Below are 12103 nucleotides of genomic sequence, written 5' to 3'. Positions count from 1 at the left end.
AATGATTTAGAATTTTTTTTGAATAGCAATTAAATTTGTTTTTGGCGTTATGGCTCTGTTCAGGGAGTCCTCTGACCTTTCATGAGCACCATGAAATAGCAGAGAGTCAGAGGACAGCAGCAGCATTAGGGAACGCTCACACAGTTTAGGACTGGGAGAGCTTAACTATTCCCCCTATGAACAGAGCAGCAACGATGACATAAACAAATGCCACGTTATACACGACAGGAGGAAGTGGGGAGGCTTGCAAAGCAGCGAGCAGCAAGTAGTAAAAGCGAACTGGATCTGCTTTAAATAGGCGCCCTGCTTTTAGCGTAGCCATTAGCAGCGAGGGGAGTTGAAACAGCTGATGCAAATCAGCTGATGAGACAGTGTTGTTACCAATAGCGTTAGCAGCGTCTTGACTATTTGGCCGGCCAGAACTGACGCTGATGCTCAATTTAGTCCACGGTTCAATACATACCTCGGTTTATAACCACGGTTTTCGGTTCGGTTCATTTCTGATGGCTTGTCACATCAGTTTTTTGCTCTTCTATTCTTAGGCGACAGGAACAGCAAGAGATTAAGGAGAAAAAAATACTATTTTTTATTGCAATACTCTTTCTTTATTTTACTTAAAAGAATTGAAAAACCTTGTACACATTCCTAGTGTATTGTATAATATAAAATAAATATATATAAAAATTTACACTGGCAGCTCAGTAGCATTTAAGTATGAAATTGAATGAATACATGTAAAAATAAAACACTACATACAGTAGACTTCACTATAAAATATACATTGATTCTTAGCTACTGTATTCGTTTTTCAGTCAAGAGCAGTGAGTGATTTTCTCTTTGTCTTTTGTTGTTGTATTAACATTAAAGGGATAGTTCACTAAAAAATTATTAATTCTGTCATCAAGAAATGAATACAGGTTTGGAACAACATTGGAGTGAGTAAATAATGACAAGATTTTAGAGGTGAACTGTCCCTTTAAGGACAAGCGGCAGTGTGTTAACTAGGCTGCGCTGCTGTCAATTTAAGACCTGCATGCATTTAATATACAGACACACGCCGATTTTACTTTCACTTTAGACATAACTGACTGTGTTTATGTTAACCTTGTGTGTATTTGACAGTATTAGCGCAGTAAGACGACTACTTAGTCCAGTAATCACGTGTTTTACAGGTGCACGCAATTCACAAGCGCGTATTGAACTGTGAATGCCGTACCGAACGGTTCAATATTATATTGAAAATTGTGGCATCCCTAGAATAAATTAACCCAAATTTTCAATTAATACCCGTAAATTCTCGTCAAGTTTCCAACTTGAAATATTTCCACAATTTCTAGCTTCTGGAAAGTTTCCTGGAAATTTTCTGCAACCCTAAACACGTCTAATTACAAATCTAGTGAAATTATGTAATCATCTATCCACAAAAAGTTGGAAATTATGCAAATGTGAAAACACTGGATCACGAGCTGATCGCATGTAAATGATCACAGTGTCACTCTTGAATGCACAACAGACTATATACTTATTAAATACTTACGGTGTATCGATACTGCGGAAAATGAGTATTAAAACTGTTTCAAATATTCTGAATCAATGTTTTGAAAAGAGTGCTAAAAATGACAGAATAAAATAAAAAATATTCATGTACATTAACAACCAACCCTTTGTCAAGCCCCGCCTTAAAATATTACAGTACAATTCTACCTTAGCAACTCTTTTTTTATAATACAAGTCTGTAAAGGATCTGTATGTGTTAAGAGCAATTTTACAGAAATGATCCAAAAATATGATAAAATTGTTGTCGGGTCTCTTAAAGTAGAGTAACTGAGAAGCGAGGCCATCAATGGTTTACTTAATTCTCAAACGGCATATGTGATATATAAAATAAGAGAGAAAAATGTATTTTCCTAAAAAGATTTTTCTCTGCTGATCCTGGCAACCCTACTCACAATCCTTGCTCGATAAATGAGCGTAAATGGCTTGTCATTGCAGTTTTCCTTCATTCACGTTCCTGCTATTTCAGCAGCGCATCAGGAACCTGACTCACACATTTCTGTTTAACAACACAAACATTGTTTGAATGTGGCCAGTGAGTAAATATGCCTCCCTTCATTTTCTTCTGAAGACGACCAAACAGAAGAGCATTTGTACAGCTCGGTCATGAGCCACTGCCCGCAGGACAGACGCTGTAATCTTTGCATTACAGTGTCCACATTGCATGACATTGCACCTGAAATGAAATCATAAGCAGAAGAGGGAAAAAACATTCACCATAATTTTTCATTTCTCATAAACAGTTCTCAAACAGGCTGCACTGGACGGCAGTGCTCGGCTCTCTCTGTATGGCTGAATGGTTAGAGGCAGAGAGGCTGAAAACCCTCCGTGTGCCATATAAACCCACGGGCAGCATGCCAAACTAACCCCGGTCTGCAGCCCTTCAGACATCCCCACAGACCCAACATTCAGCTGAAAACTCTCAATTAAATCAATCATAAACATGAAGGTAGACACACCATCTAAAACCATTCACAGCAGTTGTTGCAAGAACATAATTGAGTGACAATCCATAAACACTAGTACTACATGAGCATTAGTGGGTAGCTCCTTCGCTACATACAAAATTATAAAAAAACTCTGTTGCAAATGTGTATCTTTAACTAAAGGATGTCATATGAACAACTAGTCAGTAATGATACTGAAATAGACCTTATGTAGCCCCGCCCCTTTTTAACGCAGCACACTTTGTGTTCCATCTTCCAGTTTGTATGTCCACAGCATAAAGTGAAGATCTTACGAATTTATGAATGACCTGCTCGTTTTAAAGGGGTCATGAACTGCATTGTTTTATTGTTTTATAACGTTTCCTGGGGTGCACGTATAGTGTTATGACTTTTACATCAAAAAATGGTCTTCATTTATAAATAAAAGGCATTTTTCCTACCCTGATTTTAGCCCTCTGATTTGAGCGCTTTGTTTGAAGGGGCGTGTCTGTTGTGAGACTTCAGTGTAAACGCCCACTGCTGTGATTGGCTAACATTGTTGCATATGACATAGTATGTATTACATGTGGAACTCTCTTGAAAACTCTCTTCACATTTTTACTATTACGGTTTCAAGGTTAACTAATCGTGAAAAGTGTTGATTATAGCATTATATTAAGATCTATGGCATTATATTTAGATTGTGTTATTAAAGGTTGTAGAGATGAGCATGTAGCCTATCAAAGACACGTCATTGCAACTCGATTTCTGCACAATAACGAATGCTTTCATCATAACTAATAGTGCAAATACAATGTAAATAAGAGATTTGTTGATTATAACGGGAGTTTTGGCGAGAGTCCAGAATTTAGCCATTGATGAACTCGCTCTGTTTGATTGACAGCTCCAGCGATTGTAAAGGGAGCATTTTGATCGCTTTCTATATATAATTGAATCACAGTTTAAATAACAGATTATTTTCATCCTACTAAGAGAAACAATGTGAAGTTGACCGTTTAGTCACTGGTTTGATTTACTGACACATAATCAGCCATAAATGATTTTGAGACCATCTGTCTGAACATGAATCAATACATATCAGAAATCACTGGTCACAGATCAGGCAATAGAATTAACACAGTTACTTACATGTTGAGGCATTACTGTCGAGTCCATATAAAAGTCAGTTTGCAAAGTTTGCGCCGAAATTGTGACTGATTTACCTATCATTACACAGTAAGAGAGCTCTGAGAAGGGTCAGCTGGCATTATATAGCACGAGAGCAACCTCTAGAGGCGAAATAAAAACTGTTGTTTACATTCACACGTAAGGCTGCACCATGGCTGATGCGCGTTTAAAAACATGACAGCAAAACGGTACTAATACAGAACACTACAGTACTTGTTTCCAAATCATTATAAAGTAATTAATTTGTTGACTAGATGCTGCATTGGCAGGTAAAGAACAGCTGTGTGTATGTTTGTCATCGAGGCTGAGATGACGCTAACATTAGCAGTACCTCAAGCAGTTAAAACAATGTGATAAAAACACACGCAAGTCCGACCCAAATTTTGCATATATAAGATTAGTGACTTGAGAAAGCAAACTGTATAGTCATGCTGCCGAAAGAAAGCAGAAGCGCACTCGTTTTTTATTAGATAACGTTAATCGCCTTCTAAAAAAGCAGACTGTTTGGATTTGTATGAAATGGTAACACTACAATAAGATTCCATTTGTAACATTAACTAAGGTTAATAAATGCTGTGGAAGTATTGTTTATTGTTAGTATGTTATCTGTTAACCTTGGTTAATGCACTATGGACTAACATGTGTGATCAAGGTACAATTGTAGTGCTCATATTAATAATACATGCTGTAAAAATGCATATTGCATAATGCTTATAGTTCATGTAAGGTAATACATCCTTGTTGCATTGGGATTTGCATAGTGTTACCTAGGAAATGTACATGCATGTTTCTAGGTTATTGCTAAAGGACCAAATTTGACCTGTAATATTTTAATGTTTTTGGAATGTTTTCTGTTAGAACTTCTCATTTTAATATTCATATTCATAGGTTTTTAATTTAGCACATTTTCATGGATCAGTACCGGTCTTTTATTTTTTGTAATAAAGTTCAGCACTGTTTTACTTATGTTTTTTTGTTTTGTTTTTTAATCCAGTTAAATCGGACGATTAATCGGTTATCGGCAAGTGCGTCCAACCTAGTTATCGGTATCTATAAAATCCACTATCGGTCAACCTCTAGTGAAATGTACCGAATACAAATAAATAATGGCCAACTGAGATATTCACATTGTTGAAAATAAATAACCACATTTCTAGCATTAGGATCCTTTTGAAGATAATTTTATTTTTAGTCCAGTGATTCTGTATCGCTCTCTTCTCCTCGTCATCTCACTAACATGCCAGTGGGCGGGGCCAAAGCGAAAATTATTGAGTTTCTTCAGCAGAGTCGATTTTTCAAATATAGATTGACACATTCCACAGTGAGTAATTCTCTAGGCTTGGTTACAATAAAAGCTGTTTTTGGACTAACAAGGAAGTTTTCAGTTGTGAAACTTACACGATATTCTTATAGTATGATGACCTCTTAAATTTGAAAATTTTATTTCTTTTTTTTATGACCTCTTTAAAATCTTCCCGGTCTACAGACATGTGTTATGACATCAACTTCAAATATTACAATGCTCATGATAACTTTCAATAACTCTACAATAAGTAAATCCACTTCACCAGCTAATTACTCTTTGACAGCAAAGCCATAGAAATATACAGAGCTACCCCAAAAACAGAAGTGCAAAGACACAATTCTAAAGATGGCTGCATGTTTGTTTCTTTGGCGCATGCGGTCTATTAGTCACACAAACCTCAATTACACAAAATGCTTCATTTCGAGATACTGAGAAGTAAACTATTAATGTAAGCAAGTCAAATGTTTACCACTCTGACTAATTCAATGAGTTTATTCAGTAAAGAATTTTTTTTTTACTCATTCAAACCAGAAACGATGAGCCTTTTCGAATGATACTATAACGTAACAAGGGTTTTCAGACCTTTGTTGCACTGTATGCTTTTGTGCAATTCTTTTCAAGTACTGAAGTACTTTTTATGCACTTCAGACTGCTCACATTCACACCATCAGTAAAATAGGATTTATTTAGCCATAAGCAGCGGCGGCACACATTCGGCACAGCAGGAAACACTGGACTGTGATTAATCTATATATTTTTAGCACACAATTGTTCTGTAGTCCTAAAACCCCAAATACAATTAGCAATTCCTGTTTTGTTGTACAACTGAAATTGCAGTCATTCCTCAAACGTATATTTGAAATCATTGTGTGCCCTAGGCCATACAAACTGTAAATGTTATTTTCTACATGAGGACTACAGCTACCACAAAAAAGCTATACTTTATAAATCGGACAACCATTGTAGTTATACTTAGCAACTGTCAGCAACTTGGTTTTGAAACCATGTTCGAGGTATGACTGCGTGTAATTTATGATGCAGAACAAAGTCTCTTCAAGTAATAATAACCACAGATCTTATTTCACTCATAAATCCGAAACCACTGTTCTAAAAACCCATTAGAAATTCCCCAAGGGAACCTATGTCCAAATAAATGTCTAGGTTGGCTTACAAATTGATGCGATTATGATGCCTTTATTATTCCTGTTGTACAGTTATATACCTCTTGCATGGCTCCTATTTGTTTATACTGTCCCTGTGAAATGTTAATCGTAACAAAAGAATATAATCCATGATTATCTGTGGCTTTGTAGTAGCTCACTGAAGTCATGATAGGATGTCACATTACTCTAATAGTCCAGTTATCTGCAGCATGACCACCCATAGGGGACGGAAGCAAATGACACACAGGGTGAGCTTGATGTAGCACATTATATACGCTCTCCAGAAGCCTTTGATTTCCCAGCACCACTCTGATAATTTGGTTTAATTAAATTTGCTCTGTTTTTACGTGAAGGAGTCAGACACTTCCTCAGCAGGAAGCAATTTCTATTTGAACGGCATGGAGCGAGTGAGTGCAGTCAACAAAACAACAATCAAACATACCTCCCTGTTATCCAGAGAAAATTGCAATTGGCCCCTCGTTCGATAACAGAGTGCGACAAGATCAGGCAAGCCCTGTTGTGTCTGAGACCGGCCAAACATGTCTGATGACAGCTAACGCTGTCAGTTTTACGTAAAAAAAAAAAAAAAACAGATCGAAGCGGAGAATCGACATTCCAGAGTTACATTTTATCGACACAACATGCGAGAGAAATTGTCCACATTCATTTTGTGATTCAGGAGCGAGACAACTGACTGCAGCGGCTTCCCATAATTTAACATTTTGTGTCATTAATTAGTTTTATGTTGGTTCATTATGCAGATATTGTAGTTCTTCTCATGTCAAATCATAATATATTACACACCTACAATGGGAATTTTGTACCTTGTAACAAAAACTCGCAATGGCCTTACCCTTAAAGAATAAAGCATGATCTACAACTGAAAACAACTTCTAGAAAGTATTTTAATGACAATTACAGGACTTTATCAAAAAGTAACTCAATAACCCATCACTTATCTCACGTGTCTTGGGTCAATTTTTAACGTTCAATGCATTGTTCACTATATTAAGCTAGTTAGGTTCGCTGTGCAGTTTTCTGCAGTTGGGTGATTCTTCAATTAGAAGCACTTTTGACTTTAAATCTAGAAAAAATATAACTCCCTAAGACACTTAAATCACTTAAAAAATTTAATCATGCAACTTTATTTTTCATCATAAATCTACACGATGACAAATTATACTAAAACAATTTGAAATAGTGTGGATGTGTGATGAAAATGACATGTTAATGGGATAGTTCACCCACAAATGAAAATGTCCTTCCTCATGTCCTTCCAAGCCTGTAAGTGTAAGTGATGACACATTTTTCATTTTTGTGTTATACTACAGGTTTTTTCTACAGTTTTGCAGAAAAAGCTAACAAGTTAGCTAACAGTTAGTTAACTTTAAATGTAGATAATTAAAAAGAATGTAAAGTACTAAAATACTAATCCATTTGTTAATGACATCTAAGAAAGCTACTGTCAGATCATAATGTAAAAATGTATTATATTTCTAATGTTCAAACTGTCACTCTGCTGACCACATCACTTCTCATTTCTCATTAGAACTAAATATGTTTTTCAAGAAACTCAATAGTTCTCTAAAATGCTTGCTGTGATCAGTAAGTGACAGTTTTGGGCATTTAAAAAAGCATTTTAATCAAAATTTTCTGAAGAGACACAATGAATTTAGGCTTTTATTCACATATAAACATTGATCATCGAACATAAAACTGAAGCTCAACTATACTTTCTTGATGCGCTATACCTCCTATGCGAGAATAAACCTCATTGGTTCTCACACATCAAGCAAGCATCCTTGAGCTTCTGTTTACCATAACTGATCTGTGCTAATGTTTATATGTGAGTAAAAGCCTAAATTCAATCTGTTCATCATATAAAGCGATTTAGTTTTTTTTTTAAAAGTTGGACTAAACCGCTCAATTCATATGGATTAGTTTTACGATCTCTTTATGAACTTTTTGAAGCGTCAAAGTAGTAGTTGCGTAAACTGTCAATGGAGGAACAGAAATCTCTCAGATTTCATTAGAAATTATCTTCATTTGTGTTCTGAAGATGAACGAAGGTCTTACAGGTTTGGAACAACATGAGGGTGAGTAAATTCATTTTCATTTTCGGGTGAACCATCCCTTTAAAGTGCACTTTCTTTTTGGAATTTTCAGTGTGAAAACACTAAATCACACAAATTACTACAAAACGGCAAAAAATGGTGCATAAGTAAGTGAATTTGGATGCGCATCATGAATGTTCTACTCTTTATTTAGTGCTTGAACACCTCCATGTTTCAACATTAAAGGGTTAGTTTACCCAAAAATGAAAATAATTTGTGTTCCTAAGATGAACGGAGGTCTTACGGATGTGGAATGGCATGAGGGTGAGTAATAAATGACATTATTTTCATTTTTGGGTGAACTAACCCTTTAAGGATATCTTGACTCGAGGAATAATTTCAGCTCTTGTTGGTATGCCGTTCTCAGAAACATTATCATCATCATCAGGAAGCTGTCTCTACTATTCATGGATTTGCCTTTATCATTTGCTTAGACATACAGTTTAGTCAAAGTAACATTATGTAACATTTCCAATCCATCTGCCATGATGATTTACTGATTTTCTGTTTCAAATATTTGAGTATATTCAAAAGTCTAACATTACACGCACTGTCCTCAACGACATCTGTTTGACAGCAGACAACTTTAACCAAAAGTTTAAATGTGAATTAATCAACAAAAGGTCAGTCATGTACAGAGAAATGCTGAAAAGAAAAGCTGAATTCTAGTGCTTCCTGTTTCCTTGACTACACATATACTTGGGTCACTGACTGTACCTGCATGGGTATGTTTTCTACTCCTACTGAATCAAAGCAGCTCCGATTTTTGCACCCTGGTTGTTTGTTCTTTAATGATCATTAGCAGAACATCTGGTTTTATTCTGTTTACTCACATTGAACATCACATCTCATCTCCTGCTGTGTATCTTAGCAACAAGCGCTGAACAACAATAACATTAAGTGCAATGATAATGTAGAGAATATGCATTTATGCATTGAGGATTATATACCATTAGATCACGGCATCCCCATCGTGTCCCATTTGAGAGGATTTAGCACACCCCCTATAGAACAGATTCCAGCCACAGCTGTAGAAACATCCATGGATCCAATCAGACACTCTCAATTGCAAAAACAGCTTCAGACTTTGCAGTTCAAACGAGTTCTGTTCCATTTAAGATTCAAACCCTTTGAGGGAAACTTCACTTTCTTTCACTCCCACCGTTTCTTTTGACATTTATGAGCAAAACTCCATGAAGCACCAGAGCTGTGCGAACCGTCATATCCTGAATTCAAAAGCCTTCTTCCACTGGTGCTCATTTGCATCGGTTTTGAGAAACAGCTCCAAGGCCAGAACAGAGTCCAAAGTTCCAACAATAAAAACCGTTTCTGACAATGCTCTGTTGTGCCAAAGCATGAAATCTGGTTTCTGCTATACAGGAATCAGTCGGGGCAAACTAAAGTGTAAAGGACAGGTGCAGACACAGAGTAAAACCTGCACTGCTGTAGAGTTGAGAGTGCCAGCAGTGGAACGGAGCCTGAATCTGTGCTCTGCCAACCAGAAAAACACTATCTGCCTAATAAACATGTGAGGCAGGGCTTCTGTCCCGAGTGTTTGACCTCAATCCAACTGCTTTTGTGTCTAGATGCCTCTTAGATGTGGGGAAACCGATGGATTTAAGACAATACTTTGTGATCCTACTTAAAAACCTGCTATGAAGTCTGCGTTCATGGCTGTCAGGGCGTTTTTATGTCGCAATAGGCTTTATTTTGTGCTGAGAGGGTACATTTACAGTGAACTGGTATTTACACACTGCTGACTTGCAGATAACCATCTGGCAGATCTATGTAATGATGAGTTATGCGTGATATGTGTTTAGCCTTTATCATGCATCTCATGCACTAACTAATGGCATTACCCTTAGCCCTATTCTGACCAGGAAATATAAAGGTTTGATATCAGCTGCATAAAATGAGCATGTGGGGAAAAAAAGATCTGTCTATTTGTTTAAGATAAAGTTGTAGAAGACTTGTTCAATAATGTTAGAAAGGCATTGTGTGTGTTTGACATTTTATTTGCAAGTTACTTAGTACATATTACAGAATCAAAGGTCTTCATTTGCCTTTTGATCAAATCATTAAAGCATAAATGTGATGCTCATTTGTTTTGACCGGATCTAAAATTGCGGCCTGATAAAAAAAAGAACAAAGAAAATTTTTTTTTTTGCATTTTGTCTGGCATGTAACTGTCCAGAGATTGTAAAATAGACTTATTGAAAAGCTAAAATAGTTGGGGTTTGGAAATAAAGAAATGTTAGCATTAAGCAGTTTGGTATAATCATTTATTATTATTATTTTAATATTATTTTATTTTATATATGTGTGTGTGTGTGTGTGTGTGTGTGTGTGTGTGTGTGTGTGTGTGTGTGTGTGTGTGTGTGTGTGTGTGTGTGTGTGTGTGTGTGTGTGTGTGTGTGTGTGTGTGTGTGTGTGTGTGTGTGTGTGTGTGTGTGTGTGTGTGTGTGTACTCTGTTATTATTTATATATAAATACACACACATTCATGTATATATTTAAGAAATATTTGCATGTATATACTGTATATACATTTATATAATCTATAATATATATATAAATATAAATGTTTTATATATAAAAATAATATTTTTTTCTTAAATATATACATGCTTGTGTGTGTATTTATATATAAATAATAATTAACAGAGTACCCACACATATATTATGTAAACACAAACTTTTATTTTGGATGGGATTAATCGCGATTAATCTTTTGACAGCCCTAATATATATATATATATATATATATATATATATATATATATATATATATATATATATATATATATATATATATATATATATATATATATATATATATATATATATATATATATATAGATTATAGATTTTAAAAGACTGGATGAAATGAAATGGCTCATTTTGTTTTCATCAAAGAGCAACTAAGATTAAAAATTATTTTTGTAATTACTTTTAAATGATATATATATATAGTAATTTACTGAAAGTAGGCCTACATAAAAAATATGTAGTACTTTTTGCTGGATAATTACACCACTGGAAATTTTTTAGATCCGGTAAATCAAAATAATTTTGGAAAGTATTAAGCTCATATCTCATAAATGAACAAATGATTTATTATGCATACGTAGGCTAAAGGAAGATTAAATCTATGGAAGTGTAGAACTCACTGTCTTCAAGTGATTGTTTACATGTTGGAATAATTTTTGTTCAAGGTAAATCACATGTTAGTTGTATTGACACATCCCATATCTCTTATACAGACAGGAGCAAAACTGGGAAATCAACAGATGACTCTCGTCTCTACACGATAACAGGCTATGCGTTGACTCTCTAACACCTAACCATCCAGACTTACTCACTCCATCTCATTCCGTTACATTCCACTTTCCCCTCAATCGGTATGCAGGGAATTCCGTTGTATAAATAAATAGCACTGGGATACAGTGTCCGTCCTCTCTCACGCGCGCCATACAAAATATATGAGAGAAGTTCAGTGTATGTAGTCACAGTCTTAACGGGTACATTCTCATTACAGACATTTCTCCCTCCGCGCAACTTTTTCAGTCATGTAATGTTCGGGTGGGCTGATATTAAAGGACCACTTACCCCAGACGACCATCCGTGGATCAGCTGTTTCTCCGGTCTCGAGTTTATAGGATCAGCGCAGGTTCCGCGAGCTCCCGGCAGCACTCAAACAACATGCTGTATTTACAAATGTTCACAGAGGACAGTGCCAGTGAGGCTGGAGAGCTGCAGTGCGCACTGAGATGTGTGCCACACACATACCATACCGGTCCGGGGCTGCTGTGACTCTGTGCCTGCTGCGAATGAGATCCTCCGCTACACTTC

At 36.0% G+C, this 12103-nt stretch overlaps 1 protein-coding gene across 2 annotated transcripts in view; it reads right to left on the bottom strand.

Moving 5' to 3' along the window:
• The window catches only part of pag1 (phosphoprotein membrane anchor with glycosphingolipid microdomains 1), a 69637-nt gene extending 57534 nt beyond the window's left edge, over nt 1-12103 (bottom strand). For both annotated transcript variants that reach the window (XM_079830031.1, XM_079830030.1), the window contains exon 1: nt 11861-12103. The gene's annotated coding sequence lies outside the window, so the exon portion shown is untranslated. The remainder of the gene's footprint in view (nt 1-11860) is intronic.

This window comes from Gobio gobio (assembly GCF_949357685.1).
Source record: "Gobio gobio genome assembly, chromosome: 11".
Classification (NCBI taxonomy): domain Eukaryota; kingdom Metazoa; phylum Chordata; class Actinopteri; order Cypriniformes; family Gobionidae; genus Gobio; species Gobio gobio.
Note: the sequence above shows the minus strand (reverse complement) of the source record. Positions and strands in the feature narration are given on the sequence as shown.